This window comes from Prionailurus bengalensis, chromosome A3 (assembly GCF_016509475.1).
Source record: "Prionailurus bengalensis isolate Pbe53 chromosome A3, Fcat_Pben_1.1_paternal_pri, whole genome shotgun sequence".
In the NCBI taxonomy this organism is placed as follows: domain Eukaryota; kingdom Metazoa; phylum Chordata; class Mammalia; order Carnivora; family Felidae; genus Prionailurus; species Prionailurus bengalensis.
Genome location: NC_057354.1, coordinates 59,149,664 through 59,172,108, shown reverse-complemented (window position 1 = coordinate 59,172,108; position 22,445 = coordinate 59,149,664). Strand labels below are relative to the sequence as shown.

Sequence of the window (22,445 nt, the reverse complement as noted above, 5' to 3'; positions counted from 1 at the left end):
AGCTAACCCAGGACCCATAGAAGTATTGGGATTTCTCAGCAGTCTACTTAAAGATTTAGTTAAAAATAAAGTGTGCAACATAAAGACATTCAATAATTGTCTTCCATCTCCCAGAGAGATGCGGAGTGTGGCTTAAAACAATCGTAAATGTGCTGCTTTTAGCCATATTCTTCTTGGAAATCGATGCCTCTATTTATTTGCTGATCTGTCCCACTGTGCACGATCATAGAATTGGTTTTATTCCTACTATTCCCCAGAGTGACTCCTGCGGAGGTGAGAGAAGGGACTACATTCTAGAGGAAATATGTTATTAATAAAACGTTACCCCCCAAAGAGTTAACCATGCCAAGAAAAGAACCAAGTGAGGTTTTACTAATTAGTGTGATGAAAAAAATTCCCTGATATGATGACAGTGTTCAGATGGTGACTAAAAACTTCATCTTTATGTAGAAAATAACAATTGTTTTTTAAGCTTCTTTGGTCCTTTTTGGAGTTTGGGTCCTTTTTAGTGTTTCTGGATGTTTAATAATGAAAACTCTAAAGATAACAAAAATGGTAAAAAAAAAAATTACATCATCTGATGTATATCATTATGAAGTTGAATTTATCCCAGTTTTTAAACAATCTTTCTTAATTCTTGGTGATCTTTATAGGTGGCTCTTAACCCTGCCACTTGTTTTCAGATTGTAAATTCAAAATTAGTGATTTGTTCAGATGACAATAATAATGCCTGCATACACATTTCATATCGCCATCTGTACATGTTAATTTTTTCAAAGTCTTGCTCTTGAGCCTGAAGGACCGAAAGGGCTAAGTCCTTTTTCTTCCTTTTTAAAACAAGTAGCTATCTTGTTCTTCACGTGAAAAGTCAGTTTTTCCATTGTGATCTGGACACTGATTGTCCCATGCTGGTCCCATGTAAGCGGTGACATCTCTTTCCCAAGAGAGGTCAAATTACAAGGTGTTGAAAATAGCCCAGTGACTCAGTATTCTTGGCTGCTGTACACCAACGGTTTAATTGGCTGCATCAGAGAAGCATCTAATTGAGTTTCACATTTAAATAGTGGCAATGATACTTGATGCATTGTTTGCTTACACAAATGTTTAATTAGCATGTTCCTGATCTTCATTCTATTTGTAGCAAAGATGGGAGGTCAGGGACTGCTCATTCATATTCCCTGCAGCATCTCATCCCTATGAGGCCTTGTTCATAATAGATGCTCAATAAAGAGGTGTAGGAAATGAGCTGAACCACTGATGAGAGTTATCCAAAGGTTAGAAATTTGTGAGTGCTAATAGGATACTTAACTAGGAGTAACTCTAGTTTAAATCTGATGATGATCAGTAGTACCTGAGAGCACTGAATAAACACTTGCTAAATGTGAACACTTGTTTTAAAAGGGGAATTTTTTTTGAATTCTCTGGCAATGGGGACCACTTGGCATTGCAAACAAAGTAATCTCTTAGGTAAAGTTCCCCCAAAGATCACTTGAACTTCTGCGGGTCCTAAAACAATGTGTGGTTTCCATTTGATGATTCAGAATAGAAAGGAGAGAGCTTAACTTCTACACTGGTGTGAGAAAAACAGTGTATTAAAGAGGGTGGGAGGTGTCAAGGATCACGCCTCAAACTTCATAGTGCGTGCAGTTTCCTGGGGACCTTGTTAGTACATGCTAACCCAGCACATCTGGGTCGGGACCCAAGATGCTGCATTTCTCACAAGCTACCATGCACTCTTGATGCTGTTGAAACACCAGCAAAGTTCTGGAATATACTTAATTCAGTTCAGCATATGTTTACTGAACATCTACTACATGGTAGGCCCAGGCAATGGAAAAATAAAGAACGTGGGTCCTCTCTGCCCTCTCATCAAGCAGCTGACTAGATGAGGAAGAGAGAAGGATTCTTTCTAGACCAAAAATGAGGTCCTGGACCAGAGAATGGGCCCAGAAAAGGGGGTTTTCTGATAGGGCTTCTACTTTGCTGACCTTGACCTCTATCTAGTCTTCTTGGAATGGAAAGCTTTGTGATCTGGCAGAAAATAACCTGCAAATGTTGAAATCAGACAGACCTGGGATAGCCTCCCTGCTCAGCTATCGTGTGACCTGGAGCAACCTTTTTTTAACCTCTTTGAGCCTCAGTGTCCTGGTCAGAAAAAGGGTGGGAATAATGCTTCGCTGGTCAGGTTGCTAGGATTACCAGAATGATTGCTTTCATTACTGTCAGTGGGAAAAGGGGGGCTGGTAGGCAAGAGAAAGGAGAGGTTCCTAAAATATTTTTCTATGTAGTTCACCAATTAGAGATTCGATTTGGTCAACCAGCAAACCCCAGGCAAGCAGTAGAGAACCAGGCTAGGGCTGGAGGGTGGGCAGCTGTGGAAGTTAATCAGAGGCAAAACGGAATTATCAGGAGCACGCACATCTCCACTCTTCTCCTGCAGTGCCCTGGCTTCTGGTTAGCCTTGGTGACACCCTGCTAGCAATATATTTACCTGAGGGTGTTCCTGGAGCCTAGCCTTTAGGTTCCAGTGATCAAGACCAACTGGTGTTTGTACAGTCAGGCACTCCTTTAAAAATCTGATTCAGAGGGAAGGGCAAGTGCCTCCCCTCTTTGAGGGGCACTGGTGCATTCCCTGGCAAAGCACTTTTAAGGAAGGATTAAGCCATGAGCAGACTTGCGGTGGGGGGGGGGGAGAGAATGAGTATGAGAGGGAGAGAGAGGGAGGGAGAGGGAGAGACCTTTCCCATTTAGCTGAGTTAGCTGAAATTAGTGCAGGGTGTGTCCGAGTGCATCAGGCAGATGTTTTATGCTTTAGGCTATGAGATGATTGTTTCCTCTTGACATCCAGGGAAGATGGATATTCCAAGGCAGTGATCTCTATCACTCTGATCTTAGGAGGGGTAATCTGGGTGGCCTTCAAAATACTTCAACATTGCTCTACTTTTATATATATATATATATATATATATATATATATATATATATATATAATATATAAGATATATACAATATGTAAGATATATACTATGTAAGATATATATAATATATAGGATATATGTAGTATATGTATTAGAGTTCCATTTATTATTTGCAAAGGAGATTTTACTGCTATCATTCCAGCTCCATGCCTCCCCACCTAAAATAAACCTTGAAAACCAAGTTGTAAGAGAATGCCAATGGCCTTTTGATGTGTGGGGGGAGGAAAAGCAGAGGAATGACTGGAGCCAAGGCAATCCTGGGGGTGGGGTAGAGGGGTAACAAGGAGGGAAAGGAGGGCAGCAAGCATCTGAGCACCCAGAATGGAGGTTAGAGCAGTGGCAGGGGCAGAGGGTGGGAGGTAGGAGCCAGGGACCCAACTTTGTAGACTCTGCTGCTGTGCAGAAAGCTGTGGAGGATTATGCCCCTGGGTCTTTGAAAATCATCCAGGCTTCCAGTAGACACAAGCCCATCTAAAGGAAGGTAAGGGGTGCCTGGGTGGCTCATTTGGTTAACCATTGGACTCTTGATTTACACTCAGGTCATGATTTCACAGTTTGTGGATTCAAGTCCTGCATCAGGCTCTGCACTGACAGTGCTGAGCCTGCTTGGGAATCCTCTCTCTTGCTCTCTCTGCTTCTCTGCCCCTTGCATGTCTGCTCTCTCTCTCAAAATAAATAAACTTTAGGGGTGCCTGCATGGCTCAGTTGGTTAAGTGTCCAACTTTGGCTCAGGTCATGATCTCATAGTTTGTGAGTTTGAGCCCCACGTAGGGCTGTGTGCTGACAACTCGGAGACGGGAACCTGCTTCGGACTCTGTGTCTCTGTCTCTCTCTATCTCTCTTTCTCAAAAATAAACATTAAAAATAAGTAAAGAAACTTTAAAAAAAGAAAAGTAAGGTGAATGACAGAGCTAAGCAGCATTATTCTTCCAGCCTCTTCTGAACCAAAAATGGTAGTGCACAATTTCATGAAGAATATTTGTGCCCCTTGATCATCAAGATAGGGAGGAGAATGTGTTTAAATTATCATTTTTATGTCATAAAAGTATATTTAATTTTTGGAAAGCCTAGAAAAGAGTGAAGAAGATGGAGATTACCTGCAACCTCAAAGTGTATTTCCTTTCAGTCTTTTTTTTCTATACATTAAATTTTTTTAATGTTAGATATTTTAAAAATATGTATGAATAATCTCATAAAAATTTCAAATAATCCAGGACCATTTCTAGTAAAAAGATGACCTTCACAGTCTGTGTCCTGTGTTAAGTGTCATTCCCCTTTTTCTGCCTAGCAGAAACCTGGTTTTGCTCCTGAGTCTACCCTCCCTGGTCCATATGTCTCAGGAGTAAATCCTGATTGGCCAAAGCTACCCAAGTGAGCCTACCATTCTTGCCAGTGATTGGCTCAGCACAAGCATGTGGACTTTGTCCTGGCCAATGAAGCATGAGGGTGGGTTACTGGCCCTTCAAATCAGGCAAGGAGGGAAGCAGCCCTTTTCTTCTGGATATGCAATGCCTGTAAGTGGGGCAACCATCAGCCCCCAGAACAGGATAGGCCAGGTCCCAGCTGACCTGCCAAAGAATGCAAAGGTGAAGAATTGGACTCCATGGTGCCCTTAGCCTTCTGAATTACCCAACGAGGAGTCTCTGCTTTGCGATGTTTGGGAGATCCTGAAACTGTCCTGACCATGTAAAGCAGGTCAAGTTAGGTTTTTGTTAGTTGTAGCCAGAAGCATCCTAACCGATGCACCACATACCTCTCCACCCTTCTCAGGAGATGAACTTGGGGGTGTAGTCTGCTAGTCATTTTCCGGTGCATTTACATATATACCCATATATGTATGTCTTCTTTTTAAACAGAACTTATCCCATGACTTTTATGTAGCGACTTTTTTTGGCATGAGAATTTTTTGGGTCATTTCTTATATCTACTTCATTCTTTTTAAAGGCTACATAGTCATACCGAGGAGTACGGCCGACACATAATTTAACTCGTTGTTAAACACTTACTGTGCTTTGTTTCCACTTCTTTACTATTACATTCCATGTTGTCTTAACTTCCTTATCTGTATATCTTCGGGTACATTCCAAGTTTTTCTAAGTCAAGGGGTTACTAGGAGGGGATTCCTGAGTAGAGGGGCGCATCTGTTGGAAATATGGATAGATGCTGCCAAGTGGATGACTCAAATAGCTGTATCCATGCCCTTTCCCACCCACCCACCCATGTCTTAACCAACACCACACATTACCAGTCTCTTGAATTTCTTTTATGCATTTTCCCATGCTTGACGTAATGCTGGTTTTCTATTCTGGTTGCTTGCCTTAATCTGAGCATAGGCATTTCCCCATGTCATTAAATATTCCATGCAAATATAATTTTAATGGCTGCATGATAGTTCATGATAGTCATTTTTGAAGTATTCCAGTGGTTTGTGAGGACACAAAAGAGAATAGTGGAAGTTGAGGCTTTCCATAAAAACTAAGGAGACCTGATCAACCTTGCAGTCATCTCAAAAGAGCCCTGAAAATGGTATTAGGAGACATACCCCTTCAGTGATCTGTTTCCAAGAAAACTCTTGAGGAGATGGCTTTCCATCAGACAGCAGGCTGCCTCAAGCATTTCTAAGAAGCTTTACTGTTTCTGGGATCAAAGGGTTTACACCCTGACCGACATTCTTTCTCTGAATGTACAGGAGTCACTTAAACAAATACTTTGTGCCTGACGCATAGCTGAAATGTGAGTTTGTTGTAGTCTTTGAAATTTTCCGCTTCTGCCAGGGAAGACAGGAAAGCAAATGGGATAGATGAAATTCATAAAAGATGTTCATCATGTTTTTTCCTCTTCTTAATTCAGAGAGGAAAATCTAATGTTTCCAGGAAGTTCCTGGGGATGGGACAATTCCATTTCCAGTCTGGGTCCTCTTTATAGGCCTACAGTGCTTTGGGGAGCAGTTCAGATTTGTCTTTAGTGCTTAGAAAAGTCCAGTATTTTTTCAATTTCAGAACTAGATAGCTTCAATTTTCCACTGTTCCGTTTCACAAGATTAAGGCCTATTTGGAAATAGGCAGCAGGATAGATGTACACAGTGCAGTGTGAGTGTTCAGCCTGCCTGCTGATGCTGTGAGGGAGGTGGGTGGGCATTGCTTTGTAGCGGGAGAAGAGTTTTGGAGGATGTGGGTTTGCGGGGCAGGGAGGAGCCCATCCAAATGGGGTGTTTGCCGCATCAGCGCTTCCCTTCATGCCGTCAATGAAAGACACAGCCTGCAGTCAGTCATCACTCACTACATGAGATGCCTGGTTTTCTGCAGATGGTGATCTAATAAAACTGAGGAAAACTTTAAAATCCCAGTTTTGGTGTGTGTTTGTGGTTGGAGTGGGGGCAGGCGTGTTAGGTGGAATGGTACCAAGAACGATTGCTGTATAGCTCTGGAATATCCGTTCATCTTAAGACCCAAAACAGAGATCGTTGCTGAGCTCGCCAAGGCTTTAATGGTCGGGGAGGATTTTATTTTTATGGCTTCGCCTCCCTTCCCCTTCACAGCGGTTGTTGGAGAGAGAGATGCATTCACAGCAGATTTGCGTGGCAGTTTTGAAGAGGTTTTATGATCTCTCGAGTTAGAGAACTTGTTTCTATTTCCAATCATAATGCAGTCCTTGGCTGGTAATAATCTCTAGGATTTCTGGCTCAGGACAAACTGATTTCATGTGAGGTAAGGAAGCTTCTTGCGTTGGAGCTGCTTCTGGGGCTTTCCCTCAATGCTTCCACTCTTGGCCTCTGTCTCTCAGTTCCCTATCCTGGATGGCCGGGTGGTCTCATCCCATGTGGTCCTGGGATCATGGGAGCACTTGCCACACTTGTTATGGAAGCACTTCCGGAATTGATGGTTCGCTTAGCACACACCATGTTTACTAAGTGGAGCTGGGGTGACGGTGGGGGACACAGCTCATAAAAGACCTCCACCCTTGGACTGTCTTCTGTACTTATATCTGATCAAGAAAGGCACTGCTTGAGATTGTGTCTGAAGAAGCCCAGTACCCCTCGATTTAGAGTTATACACGGCCTCGATGGAAACAGTGCCCTCCCCTGCATTACACATCCCATTCTCAACTTCCACCTTCTTTGCTGTCATTCACCACTCTCCCCACGCCCCACCCCCTTCCCCAAGCAAGCAGACTCTTAGCTCCTGGCCCCCCTTGTCCCTCACTCACTCCCTAGTGAGCCATGGGGTACTCCCTGGCAGGGCCCCCAGCTGCTACTCTCTGTCAGTCCGGTCTTGGACACAGCCACCAACATCACCGCCCCTGTCCATACGTGTGTGTGTCATCCTGGGCCTGGGCTCAGGCTGGGTTCGTGAGCCCCCCAGGATGCCCAGCACCTCATAGGAGGAGGGTGGGTAGGTGTGCAAAGTGTGCTGTGGACAGGGTGAGGGAAGAACCTGTACTGGCTCCTGACTGCCACACACGACAGATGTGACCCACTCAATAGCGTCTAAGGAAACATGACAGCGCCCTGCTCCTTCCATGGGGCCTCAGAGCAATCCATGTCTGCCTCCCCACCTGGGGGCAACTCCTCAGTCACCCTGGCCCCTAAGTTCTTTGGAAACCTGCTCCACACACTCACCAGGGCAGTTTCCTGGCTGTTCCTGCCCTGGCACTTGTTTGCTCTTGCTTGGCCAGGGCCTGTTGCGCTGGCCACACAACTTCAGGGGTACCATTCATTCTCCCTTGTGCCGTGAAAATAGCCATGCTTAGCAGCCAGTGTGGCTCCAGTGTGCGCCACATTTGTTTGGATTCCTGCTGTTTGGTGTATGTGGAGTTACGAGGTGGGAAGAGTCTGTTACTCTTCCCACTGTACGGTGGGTTTCTTCTCTCTTTTGTCTCTCCATGGCTGGGCTAGTGGCATTCTCTAAGCACGTGATGAGACTGTTCCAGCTAACCTGCTCCAGAGACCTGCACTGGCCCCTTACTGGCTGAGACCTGGGAAATAGTGGGGGTGCCTAACGAAAAAGACATCATGCTTCAGATTTTTTTAAATGTCTATTTATTTTTGAGAGAGTTTAAGTGGGGGTGGGTTGGGGAGAGGGGCAGAAAGAGAGAGGGACAGAGGATCTGAAGTGGCCCCTGCGCTGAAAGCAGTGAGCCCAATGCGGGGCTCGAACTCATGACCTCGAGATCATGGCCTGAGCTGAGTCGGAGGCTCAACCGACTGAGCCACCCAGGTGCCCCACCCTTAAATTTTTAAAAGAAGAATAGTTCCTTTTGTGTTCCCCGTTTCTGTGAAGTTGTGCTGTGTTGGCGTGAGTTGGCTGTTCCCAGTGGCCAGCTGTTTAACCCCTGTGTACAAAATCTCCTGTTTCCTTTTTGCTGTGTGTCTAAGTATGTATGTAGCTCTATTAAGCACCAGAGTCTCATTTCCTAGTTTGTGCCACTTGGGGTAGTATCATTAGGATGAACCTACTTGAGGCTGTGTTTGTGTTTTCTGGCAGGTTGGGTTTGACAGCTCTTGTGTGTATTGCAGCCTGTTTATAGGAGATACCTATAAAAACATGCAGCCTTTTCCTTGGCTATGGCAGTGTTGACCTATGACCTGACTTTAAATCAGAGCATGTGAGTGGCCATCGCCATGGAGGCGGGCAGCATTTTAAATGGTTTGATGAATGCAGCTTGTGGCCCGTAGCAGGAAGCCTTGGCAGCCTGACATGGTCACTGTGGCCAAGTGAACTTGGCAAGTCACAGACACCCCAAAACAGAGCCTCTTCATCCATAAAAGGGAGGTATTCATACTAAACAGTCGATATCAAGAGGAGAGATGTCCATAACAATGAGAAGTAGTAGTCATCTTTTTATCACTCCCTGCTGGGACCAGCTCATCCCTCAGACTGCCCACACACCACCACTGCCCCCAGTAAATGCCAGCCTCAAGGTAATTTCTTAATGAACGAAGTCCTTGCTTTTTTCAGACAAGGTACACGCTAGCAATTAAAGACACAGTATATCCCAGTGTTCTCTTAAAAGCTAACGTCATGGGAAAAAATGAAATACTCAAACTATAGAAGCCAAACACAGTGTCTTGGCAGATGCTTGGGGTTGCACACTTTGCTTTCAAAAGCTTTTCCCGTTTCTAAGAACAAAGTAGCCTGATAACCTTTTGTGTCTGAAAATTCGGTCTAAGTCAAATAGACTCTGTGGATTCCCGTGGATTCTAAGATCTCATGGGATGTATGGGGCATCTCACCATGATAAATGTGACATGTGCTGTTTCTTCTGACCTCCTGTTTTTTCTAAAGGGGGTTGGCCTGCAGCCGTAGGGCTTAGCTCTGACCACCTGGAAGGATCCCGTTACTTTTCTCCTATGTCACAATCCCCTAAGGAGCAAGAAACAACCTGATTTTCAACGGAAATGGGAGTTTACTCTTTGGATTGGACGCACAGACACACACAAAGATACATACACACCCTGATTTTGGTTAATAAGCTGCTTTTGCAATGGAAGGAGAGGACCTACAATGGACTGAATGTTTGTGTCCCCCTAAAATTCATATGTTGAAACCCCAAGTCCCAGTGTGACGGTATTAGGAGGTGGGGCCTTTGGAAGGTGATTAGGTCATGAGGGTGGAGTCCTCATGGATGAGAGTCACGTCCTTATAAGAAGAGGCTGGAGAGCTAGCTAGCCCTGGCCATGCCGTGTGAGGAGACAAGAAAAGGCCCCCATCTGCAACCAGGAAGAAGATTCTCACCAGAACTGACTGTCCTGGCATCCCGATTTTGGACTTGCAGCCTCCAGAACTGTGGGAAATAAATGTCTGTTGTTTAAGCCACTCAGTATATGGTAATTTGTTACAGTAGCCAGAATAGACTAAGACAGGACCTCGGCGATCCTCATGTTTTCCAGATGAAAATGAGAGGTTGCAAAAGCCAAGGGTCCTTTCCCTGCTCCCAGAACTCACAGGTCCTGCAGCCAGGCAGGCCTGCTGACCCATTCCAGAAGGTTCAGTGCTTCCCTTTCTCTGCTGAGGCCTGAGCATGATGCCTCTCGGGCTGAAATCCAGCCAGTCAGCAAGAATGAGGCTCCCCCTGGCCTCAGCCAGCGCACTCATCGCCCTGAAATCCTGGGAGGGAACATGGTAGTCCAAATGACCAGCCGGCTTCCCCCCAACCATTGTCTTATCTCTCCCTGTGTGCTGTGCAGCCCGCTCTCTGACATGAGCACAATAAGATAAGGAAGCCAGCGTCCTGGGGCAGCCTGGAACAGGGAGAAACAAACACAAGGCTGGACACAGACTGTCCACTTTGACTTCTGGAACCCACTCACTCTTGTGGGCACTGACATCCAACTTCCTTCCAGATAAGCAGAATAAAAGCACAAAGCTCACTGGTGTCTGTGATGAAGAATGAGATGCCCCTTGAACAACTTCTGATAGTGCTTCTCATGCATGGGGGGGCAGGGTCAACAGTAGGAGCTTCCCCCTGCACATTTTGTATCCCAAAGCTTTGTCACTGCCACCCCATGGGCATCTCATTGTCATTTTTTCCATAATAAATTAGGCAGCATAAACTATCATTAGGCCTAGGGGTTAGGGAGGGGCTACACCCAACTGTCACCGTCCCACACATTAGCTCCTTTAATTCGACAACCGTCTCTGGAGGGAGCACTATTTTATTCCCATTTTACAACTATGATACCAAGGCACAGAGATGTTAAGTGATGTGCTCGGGGCCATTCAGAGCAAGCACTTGAATGTAGCCCTTTAAAGAAGGACCAAAAATAGAACATCCAGTTTTTGTTTACTTTTTCTGAAACGCCACTTCTAAGAAGATAGGATGTGTCTAAAACAAAGCGAGCATCTTGAACATGACTTCCGTAGCTTACGCGGCTGTCCTGAGCGTGAGGTTGTTGTGCGGTGGCTGGGTTCACCCTGTGGTTTGACAACAACTCCGATTTGTTGTCCGAGTTCAACCCGGCCCTCAGGAAGAGGAGACTGCGTGTCAAAGGCCATAAAGAAGGAAAGCTGGCAGGAAAAGCGTTTTTAGGGCAAAATCGTTATTCTGTTCTTTGCCATCTTTTAGTAGCTAACCTGCTTTTCAAAATTATTTCTTTAGCTGTAATAAGTACTGTTAAATCAGGACACTCCTTGTGTCTTTCCTCATTTTCTCTGGAGTCAGGTATGTCTTTCTTTAGCTGAGAGCAACAGAGAAGTCAGCATGAAAAGGTCAGGGCCAGCTAGCACTTTTGTGAAACATCATTTCACCTGAGTCTCATCAACCCCGGGGCCTAGAAAACCAGCAGCTGACTGGTTGGTGGAGAAGCTCCCCCAAATCACCCAGGGTTCACCCAGAGTGTGTTTTCCCACATGCTTCCCCTCCACATGGAAGTGTGAACCTCAGCACTCAGTGAATGTGAAGGAAAATACATGCAGGCAAGGTATTGAAGAGTTTTTTTTTTTTTAACATTTATTTATTTTTGAAAGAGAGAGAGAGTGAGAGAGAACGAGTGGGGAAGGGGCAGAGAGAGGGAGTATCGGAGGCAGGCTCCACGCTGTTAGCACAGAGCCCAATCCGGGGCTTGAACTCTTGAACTGTGAGATCCTGACCTGAGCCCAAATCTAGAGTCAGCTGCTTAACTGAGCCACCCAGACACCCCCAAGGTATTGAAGAGTTTTGAATAACAGGGTTTAACTCCTGGCGGGGGCATCTGTGAAGCGGCTCCCCTCCCTCTGCCAGCTTTGGGTGGTTGTGGGCCCAGGTGTTGGGCTCTTCTTGGGGGTGGAGCCTCGAGGAGCCCTGTCAGATCACTTGGGTCTCTGTCTTGCTGCTCCCACCACCGATAGAATCAGAAGCAGAAGCCCAAATGAACATCAGTAAGGTCATTCAGTCTATCCCATGATTGGCATACGTGGGCACACACATGAAATCAGATTCATTCTAGTCCCTGTTTGTACCACACCCACACCAAAGAGGCAGGATTAGCCATCCAGGACCTTCTCGCAATGAGTGTTATTATGCTGACGTGATAAATGTTTCTTTTGTCACCAGAATCCTTTCATAACATCTATCTGATTTATTCTGGACTGCGTATTATTTCAGAGAGCTCCAAAACAAACTGATTTAGGATGGTTTTTCAGCTATGGAGAGTTAAATTTGTGCCTTGGATGATGACGACAGGGGATGGAGGGGTTGGGATTGCTTCTTTTCATGTCTGGCCGTGAATTTATATGAGTGGGAGTTAACTCTTATTGAAGGGGCACTTGAATTCTGATCACACAGGTAGGTTGTACAGGTCAATTTCCTCCTTCATCCATTCCACATATGCAGAATTTTGGTGTCTCGGTTTCAACATTTCTCTGGTTCTTCGGTGTTGCCTTTTGCTCCTAACATGAAGTCACGTCCCCAGGCCACAAGAGCAGTGTCAGAAGAAAGAGAGGTATAGGGTTTGGGAGGAATAGTTCTTTCCATCTTTCTCAGATGGGGAAAAGTGGGGTTGGAACTATGGAAGAACTTTAGAAAGAATATGAGGTGAGGTCTGTAAATTCTGAAATGTGGTATTCCTCTTAGTTCTGGGGCAGATTTTTCAGATTTTTAATTTTCCAATTAAAAACAACAGTACCTTTGAGCATTTTAGTATAGCTTAACTGGTGGCAGCACTTGTATTGCTAATTCTAGTAAATTATGATGCTCACAGACACCTGAGTCATTTGGCTAGTCCCCCCTCATCCTTCCAGAAGTTATTAGTGTTCTAGGGCAAACCTCGTATCCCAAGGAGATTCTTTCCACCCAAAGTAGAAGCGCGAATTCACCTGAATTCAGGCAGAGGAGATAATCGATTCCAATAACTTGGGGCCCATACTGGATCTATTTTATATTCTGTCTAAAAGTTAGGCTGTAAAATGCCATATTTACCCCAATGTCCTATTCTCTATATTATACCTAACCACAGGTTTCCAGCCTTAAGATAAACAATTTGCATTTTGCTTTTGCAATTTCCTCTTTCCGTAACTATCAAGAAACTTCTGGGAAATCTGTGGGGTTAGCTTCTAATCTGCTAGAACAGTCTTATCCCCAGCTTTGAATCTTACGGCAGTCTCCCCAAGAGGAGAGTCAGGGCTGTGGAGCTGAAAGAGAGCTCAGAGGTCGGGCCACCAGGACCATCATTTTACAGAAGGGGAAACTGAGGCTGGGGTTTGGTGATGGCAGAGCCCAGCACAGAAATAGGTCTTCAGCCTCCTGGCACAAGGTCATCATCCACCCTATCCCATGCCTCACTTTACCTGTCTTTCCATGCAGGTGCTGACCATTTTACAAATAGGAACAGGATTGTAGTGAAATAAAAGACAAATATACAGTATATTTCAAGTCCCCAGATTGCCACCATTGGCTTACCTTATTATTTTGATTCCCATAAGTTGTAACGGTAAACATTTAAAATTTGCTTTTCATGGTTGTATGCACTGATTTCACTTCTTTGCCTTGAAGATGAATTTTCATAGTCAGTGGGTTGAGATGGACAGACCAGTGCAGGGCCAGGAGACCCCTGCTCTAGCCCCTTGTAGCCATGGGGGAGTACTTCATTTCTGAGAAGTTGAGAATATGAGGCCCATCTTCCAAAAAGCATTTGTGTGGTGATCAAATGAATCAATTGATGGTGAACACATTCTTTTTCTTTTAATATTTATTTATTTTTGAGAGAGAGAGAGAGAAAGAGCATAAGTAGAGGAGGGGCAGAGAGAGAGAGAGAGAGACAGAATCTGAAGCAGGCTCCAGGCTCTGAGCTGTCAGCACAGTCCCATGCGGGGCTTGAAACCATGAACCCATGAACCAACTGAGCCACCCAGGCACCCCAAGGGTGAACACATTCTAAAAATAGTTAGTGCCTGAGAAATGTAAGGGGTGCCTCTCTCCACTGCTTTGGAGATGTTATTTTTTAATATGCAAAAAAAAAATTAAGTTTTAGATTTGTTTTTGTGGTTTAATGCAGATTATTTTTATGGTCCTTCCAATAACAGAGATGTCCTTCCATTTCCTTTTATCCAAAATCGACACCAAGTGTGTCTAGAACTTTTGTTTTATATCCTTTAAGAATGTTTGTGCTTGACTGTAAACAATCTTTGAACAGTAGTTAAAGGAATATATACTTACCACTTTTTTGCTTTGGGGCCAAATTAAGGATTGATTAAAAAGTCATGCTTGGTAGCTATAGAGTATATTAATGAAAACTGGTTTCATCTATATCCTGGGAGTATATCCTGGCCCTTTACCCATGCTGTTACCTCTGTCTGGAACACTCTGTCCTCCTCACCTGCTGACTCTGGTTCACGCTTTAAGACTCAGCTCTGGTTTCTAAGAGCCTGATGTCTGCCCTCTGGGGTCCCATAGAATGTCTTGTGTTCTCCTGGCAGCACCTTAGTTTAAAGTTTCAAAGTTACCAGCTTCTGCGGCTTACTCCCCACTTGTCAGGTTCCCGGGAGTGGAGATCAAATCTTGTTTGTTTTGTCTTTTAAGAGCTGCTGTATAAGAGACATCCTCCATCAGCGTTCATTGAACTGAACCAAAGGACAGGAAGCCTCTGTCATTTAACCAAGACCGACTTTTAAAAAGTTGCATCATTCAGTTGCTTTTATGTTCTTGAGATATTCCAGTGTATTAAAGTTCTCTTCTCGACCAAGGGCTAATTCTTGTGTTCAGAGGCCCTGGGTCCTCAAAACCTTCTAATGCTTCCTGCTGGTGGCTGCTTCATACCCCAGACAACCTTCTCTTGATGGCCTCTCTTCTTGTCCTTTTTTTTTTTTAATGTTTATTTGTTTTGAGAGAGAGAGAGAGAGAGAGAGAGAGAGAGAGAGAGAGAGAATGAATAAGCAGGGAAGGGGGAGAGAGAATCGCAAGCAGGCTCTATGCCGTCAGTGCAGAGCCCTACACGGGGCTTGATCTCACTAACCGTGAGATCATGACATGAGGCGAAATCAAGAGTCAGACTCTTAACCAACCCACACACCTTGCTGTCTTCTCATCTTAAGCTGCTACAGCCTGATGTTCCTGAGGCTTTGGGGTTTAGAATCTGGCATCCCAGATATGATATCTCAGAGAACATTGGATGCCTGTGAAAGCACATGTCCCACAGTGGTGGGGCACAGAACACTGTCAACCATGTCCATCAAAGAAGGTCACATGTGATAAGTGAAAAGAACACGTGACAAATGACAGCCTGATTCCATTTTAGTTACAAAAATGGATAAATGGAAGGATTAAGCTATCTGTTACAATTCAGGGGCTTGGGGTCAGGCCCCTGCTCTACTCCGTCCAGCTCTGCAGCTTTGGAAAGTTGCTGGAACATGGTACCTCCATTTATTCCCCTGTCAAAGAGGAGTGTGATAGTGCCAGCTTCATGGTGTTGATCTGAGGATTCACTGAGATGGTATATCATCTAGGATTGCGCCTGATATTCAGTAAGTAGGCAGTACCTATTAGTTGTCACTATTAAGTTTTCTTCAGTGAACATTTATGTTCATGACAATTGTACCTAAGAAAATTGTGGAGAAAGTGTTAAAAGTTAAGAGAAAGAAAGCAAACAGATCCCTATATGTGTGGCTGGGATCTTGCTGGAGGACTGGGTAGGGGAATGGCCAGGATGGGCTGGTGTGTCCATTGACTAAGGGTTGGAATGTTCCATAGCCAGAGTGATCCTGCAGAAAGACACACACACAGTTAAGCCCCAGGTGCCAGAAAGACTAGAGTGCTGTCTCCCTAAGTATTTACTGTCCAAAGGGATAAATCCCAGACCTTGGAGACATCTCTGGGTTATAGAAGCCCAGACACATGGGACTCTCTGACCCCTCGAGTGATTTCATATCCAAAAAGGTCAAGGTAAGAATCCAGGGCCCTTTCCATCTCATCTCCAAGGAGCAAAGGTTTCTCTTCCTCCTTTCTTGACAGAGAGAGGGGCAGTTACTTCTTTCCCATATGTAAGCAGAGAAATCCTTTTGTATTCCATCCCTCATCTCTGGCATGTAATCTGTACCTATGCAGAATGTCCCCATAGTCTCTCATCACCTTGCCTGGGGTCAAGGTGTGGGGGCTGATGCTGTAGCGTCACTAGCTATTGGTCTAGACATGAGTGTCAGGAAAGAGCTGTCTTGTGTTTATGCAGCATTCACATATACAAAGTATATAACCGTGCAAGCGGGTAACATCTCAGACCCTGCACCAGTTTGACAAACAGGCCATATAACTGGGCACTGGGCACACCACTGACCCAGAGAAACTCATGTCCTCTCTCTGGGACACATTTAAGGAATGAGGGAACTAGGTCAGCACAGCCCACAGGGGACATGGGCAGGACCAGGAAGCTCCAGGTGGCCTCACCAGTACTCCTTCTTTTAGAAGAGCCACCCTGTACATGAATAAGCAGCCAATTTTTACAAATTGTTGCTGGATTCTTTTACAGAAGAGTACAGTCCTAATGAAAGGGCTCTGTCCCAAGCTGTTCCTGAAAGAAGTAGAGAATGCTGGCGTCTCCTGGCATTTACGTGTCTGATCAGCCTGATCTGGGAATTTAATCCATTTTCTGATCAAAGTCCAAAGTCTCTGTTTTGCTCCAGCTTTAATCGTTGGCTGTAAAGACTCCCTGCTGTTTCTCTCTCTCTCTCTCTCTCTCTCTCTCTCTCTCTCTCTCTCTCTCTCACACACACACACACACACACACACACACACATTCAAATCAGGTTACAGGCAAACAGTGATTCAGTTTTGAGGGTTGGGGGGGTTGGGTAGGGAGTACACATCCAGATAAATAGGCAATCAGTACCTTCATTATGGGCAGATGTTTTGGCAATCTCAGGTAAAAGTTAATGTTTCCAGAATGTTGGGAATATTTTATTCTATATGCTGAATTCTATATGTGAATTGTTGAAAGGGCCGTGGCCCATGTTTTCTGTTATTTTTTAACATTTCTGCTGAGCAAAAGAAGAAAAATAAATTCAAATGCTTTCCAGACTCCAGTATGAACTTTCACTTCTTTTTGATTAAAAAAAAAAGTTTCCAGGGGCGCCTGGGTGGCGCAGTCGGTTAAGCGTCCGACTTCAGCCAGGTCACGATCTCACAGTCCGTGAGTTCGAGCCCCGCGTTGGGCTCTGGGCTGATGGCTCAGAGCCTGGAGCCTGTTTCCAATTCTGTGTCTCCCTCTCTCTCTGCCCCTCCCCCGTTCATGCTCTGTCTCTCTCTGTCCCAAAAATAAATAAACGTTGAAAAAAAATTAAAAAAAAAAGTTTCCATTTCCTTTAAGAAAGTAGATGATATTTTTGAAGGTGACTGAAGGATCCCTTTATAAAGGAGAGTGGGTGAGGCTTGTAAAGGACTCGTGCACACGGGAACCCTACACAGGACTTCCTTCACCTTACCTATCAATGAATTGTTCAGATGGGTTGGAAGATGGGAAGATGGTGTGTGAGATCCCAAGCCAGAACTAAGGAATTCCAGCCCCAGTGTGCGGGGCTGTCGCTAAGGATCCCATGCCAGCGGAGGGGGATGGAGTTTGGTGCTTGAAAGGGCCCTGAAGACTTTTACCCAGGATATTTGGAGACCAGGGGCTCACATCAATGAGCATTTTGATGATTCTCTTTAACCATGTATTTCGTACTCAGAGCACCAATTTCCAGATAATTAGAAGAAATAATACATAAACTCTACTGGAAAATTCACCTTTCGTTGCTTATTCAGTCTCCAGCAACGCTGAGGATCCCATGATTATGAACTGGTTTCCACATGATTCCCATTGGCTCTACGGGTATAGAAGATTTAGGGTACAAGGCTGACATGCATAGGTCCAAGGGTGCATTTTGCAACAAATCCTTAATAACATATTGCCTTTCTATTGATCTGTTATATTTGATGAGTGTAGGGGAACTTTCTGTTGTTCCAGTTCTGGATCAGTGAGTATTCACTCTTGATGCTATCCAGATAAGTCACTTACGCCAATTGAACATAAGAAGAATGTTTCATGATTGTACATATTGGTCCTATGTAGGTCTACCTTTTCCCAGAGAAATGGTTGACTCTCTCTCATTGAAATTCATTTTCTTCATGCTACTTTGTTTTGGGAAGGAGATAGAGAGGCAAGGATAAGGGAGGCCTGAGCAACGCAGGGCTGAGGAAATAAATGGAGACCAGCCAGAAGAGAACCAGCAAAGGCTATTTATGCAGAACTGACTATATAGCAAGGGAGTCAGCCACCATCTCTTGCATTTCAGTAGAGACTCAGAGGCAGGCAGAGGAGGGGGAGAGCTGTACGTGGGAGCAGAGAAGGTTCCTGGTGTTCCCTGATGGGAGGCCATTGGCGTGGGGAAGCTGGAGGTGGGCTCAGGAAGGTGGGCATCTGTGATCGTTTAAAGGTGCGTGTTTGGCTTTCTCTAGTAGTTCCTCAGTTGTAAGTGGGAGGTGTTGGAAATTAGGGAAGTTCTCAATTTTTAATCAAGTCCTGGCCATTTGTAGCTGATCACTGCAGAAGTTATTGGTTGGCATTTTGGATTATTGCTAGAGGCAGTGGCCTGACTGTTTACAAGCATGATGTAGAGATAGCAGGCTGGCTACCCGGGCTGGTTGCTGTAGATAAATGCTTGGTCTCCTGGCCAGGTTGCTGCAGGTTGTGGGTCAGAGTTCTGCTTTTACATACTGTCCGGCCGTTGTTTGTTTGTAGGCTTAGTACCATAGTACCAACATAGTGCTGTCCGAGAGTAAACAAGAAGGCCAGCGCCCATTAGCCTGGGAGCTACTCAGGCTGTTTAGCTCCCAGTCAGGTAGTGGGCACTGAGAGTGCTCTGGTGGTCACCGGCAGGGCCCACCCGTGACCATCTGAGATCAGCTGTGCATTTGGTCATGAGGCTCATAGACACCGTAGCGTTTGTGTGCAGGGAGCTTCCGACTGTCTTCCTTCAACTTGGACTTCACGTTAGTGAACTACTTCCCTGAGGGACATACTGTTTTATTGGTCAGGGAAGCCCCAGCCTGGTTTTTAGTCCATTTTTGGTAGTGACTGACTGTCTTCATCATCTGAGGACTCCTTGACAGTGGAAGATTCTCGTCTGCCTCCTTCGTCTCACCTCTGCTCTTAGCCTTGACATGGCAGAGGGTTTTCTGGCCAGGAATGGAGTCTTCCACATGGCTCTGAAATTTCTGTGGTAATCTCCTTCTTCAGTCAGTTTCTCAACACCCCTGGAAGATCGATGTCATGACCTTCCTACCCAGGGCACGGCGTCTGGCCTGAGGCCAATGGAGGCCGCAGCCAGATGGCTTGGTGGTGTTTGTGCCATACCGTGGTGCCCATCCCTGTGGTCCTGACAGGCCCCTGGGGTCCTTCTAAAGGCGGTCCTCCTGCCCCCTAGTTTATTGTTTGTGTTTTTATTGTGTGTTTAACATCACTGATAGTCAAAGGAGACACTGGAAACCTTCACTTTTCTAGAATTCAAGAAAAAAAAAAGTTTTCAGAGTTTAAAACAGTAAGTTCTACACAAAATGTGTCTAAAGTATCTAAGTTTATAAATAAACTCTAAAAACATTATGTAGGGTTTTTGAAAGACATCTGCAAGTTTTGAAGAGGGGATGGTTTTAAGCAGGCATTTCTTCTCTTGCCTTTGTGTGTGTTTGCGCTTTTACATTAAATGACATCCTCTGAGCGTAGGAGTTAAGTCAAAGCTGTCAAAAGATTTTTTTTCCATTCTAATAACAACCCTTGTGCCATTGACTACCAAGAATAACAATGAGCCTTTTTTTTAAGCTAAAAAAGAGTATTTTTGTCACTAAAAGAACAATTATTCATGTCCTTAAGTTATTTAAGGTATTTTTTATGAATTCTAAGAATAAGCCATTTTGAAGTTCAACCACACAAAATAAAAATGCTTTATTAGTAGGCCCTCCACCTGAAATATTTCAGTTGGTGATCTTGGCCTTTCAATAATAGTAACTAACATTTAGTGAGGACTTTTATGTGCCTTACCCTGTTAGGAATGCTGTAATTATATTAACCTGTCTACTTTTCACATTATCCTCGCTTTATAGCTTGCAAATTGAGGCCCAGAAAGGTTCAGTCATTTGCCCAAGGTCACATATTGGCACGATTTGGACATGGGCCATCAGACGTCCACCTTATGTCTGCATTGACTCTAGAAGGTTCCACTTGCATGCTGTTGAGGAATTTAGTTTCTCTCTTATTTCCTCCCAAAACATAAACTTGGAAAGAAAAATAAACATTTGCTGCACATGCTTTTGTCTCAGAACCCTTCAGACCTTTGCTGTCCAAGAAGTAATGATGATCATTATGCTCTTCCCTAGAATTTGGCCTAAGCTGTTGCAGATATGGCTGCCACTGCTGGCTTGCTATCCATAGTGATACCTCAAGAAAAGACAAGTGGAAAAACAAGGAGGAGGGTGGTGGTAAAAGTAATTTCTGATTATCTTCTGATCTTGTTATTTTATCTTTTGGTTAAATAGGTTTTTAGCAACCCCCCCTTTTTTTAATTGCAGTAAAATATTTAATACCACTGAACTCTCCACTTAAGGATGGTTAAAACAGTCAGCCTTATGTTATACATATTTTACCAATCAGTCAATCACAAGAAGACAAAAATTTAAAAATCCAGTGAGCTGACGGTCAGCTCCTCAGCAAGGTGTGATGTCTGTGGGATGCATGGGTTGCATTGGCTGGAACGAAGTGAGACTTTCCCTGACATATTAACATTGATCTCACAAGGAACCAGAAAGCCTCAGCAGGATATGAAGACCTTCAGAAAGAAGCCAAAAATAGTGGAGAAGTGCCTCCTTTTGGTGCAAAAAGTGGCTGATTTAGTGACTTCAAGAACCACTTCAGTTCCTGCTGTGTTTGGGGAGTGACAAGTGCAGATAAAGACACTGTGAAGACAGGCCTTCCTGTGCTTGAGAGAAGAAAACAAAGAATTAATGAAGAAGGGGGTCCCTGGCACATATGTTTAAGTTTGATGGATCTAGTCTCTTTTAGAAGTGAATGTCTTCAAGGACTTTTCTCTGCAAGGAGGAAGCACAAGCCCAGGGAAGGAGGCTGCGTGGCACTGATGCCAGGGTGTGTGGCTAGGCCAGGGAAGATTCAGCCAGGTTCATGATTTTAGGAGGGTTGTTACAGGTTTTGCAAGAATCTTGATTTCGAAGTTCCATGGGTTCTTGGTGGTCTGTTCCATCCCTGATTTTTTCATAAGCTGTGATTTTTAGGGTGCAATTTTTGAGGGTCTTATAATGTTCTAGAAGAAATACCTGCATCATACTTGGGAGGGTGATGCCCTGAAAAGTTCTTATAGGTACAGGGGCAGGTCAAGATCTGGATCAGAGCTTGAGTTTTGCCACTCTGGGCTCACTCATAAAGGATTTAAAGAAGGAAGAGATGGATAGTCAAGAGAGAATTCACAGAACCTCAAATGTCCTGCACAATTTGGCATAGAGCTAAGCCAGGCCACCTTAAAATGGTCACCTCCACACCTAAAGCATACACTCTTTCTCAGAAGCATCCCACTGAATGATGGGAATAGACACATGCCATCACAAGGTGGAAAAAACAATCTTTTGCTTAAATGTGTGGGTGTTTAAGAGCGTTACCTGCATGATCAGAAAACCTAGGGCTGGAGATACCTAAAGAGCACATTTCCCTCTAGTCGGAGAATACATAAATCTAGAGCTGGAAATTATTTTAGATTTGACATTTACGTTGTCAAGAAACTTTCCCATATGTCCAACAAGGCTTTCTATTTAACTTCAGACTGGCAAAAATAATTCTATTTGGGAGAAAGGCTTGTTGTTGTTGTTTGTCCTGAATTGCCCTGACACCTGCTCTCTGCTTTGAGCCGCTTCACCATGAGCCCCCAGTCTCCTGCACTGAGGTATAGCCAGTGTGTGACTGGCACACGTCAGTACCCGGGGCCCGCTGTGGCGGGTCACTGACAACATCGTCCGCACGTCAGTCTCAGGAGTATGGGATTCCCCTTACGTTTGAATCTAGGTGTAACCTGAGTTTAGAGACTCAGTGGGGAGAGAAAGATAGTCCATTTTCTCCCCTAAGTGCTGTTCCATGAGCAAGATGCACTTCTTCCAAACAATCCTCTGGAAGTATTTATTTTAGCCTATGTGGCACATCGGCCTAAAGTCAGCTTCCTTTCTCTGGTTTGGATGGTCGTTGGGTGTAAGAACAAACGTATTTAACAGACCCTAAATGGGGTCTTTAAGTCAACTGTCACCTCCCTGCTTAATTATGACCACCAATAAATCCTAGAGAGGATGGTGGCCAAAGCACTTTGGAGTTTCCAGCAGATACAGACCATGAATTCTAGCCCTGTTGCCCATTAGCTGCAGGAATTTGGGCACCTGGTTTTAGGACTCTCTGTTTCAGTTTGTTTCTTCGCAGGACTGAACTAGAGGTAACTGTTCCTTAGAGTCCCTTCAGCTTTAAAATTTCTGCCTCGACGATAT

The 22,445-nt window shown here is 44.6% G+C and overlaps 1 protein-coding gene across 5 annotated transcripts in view; it reads left to right on the top strand.

Annotated features, from left to right (window-relative positions):
* NPAS2 (neuronal PAS domain protein 2) overlaps positions 1-22,445 on the top strand; it is a 160,321-nt gene that overhangs the window by 1,570 nt on the left and 136,306 nt on the right. The window lies entirely within an intron of this gene.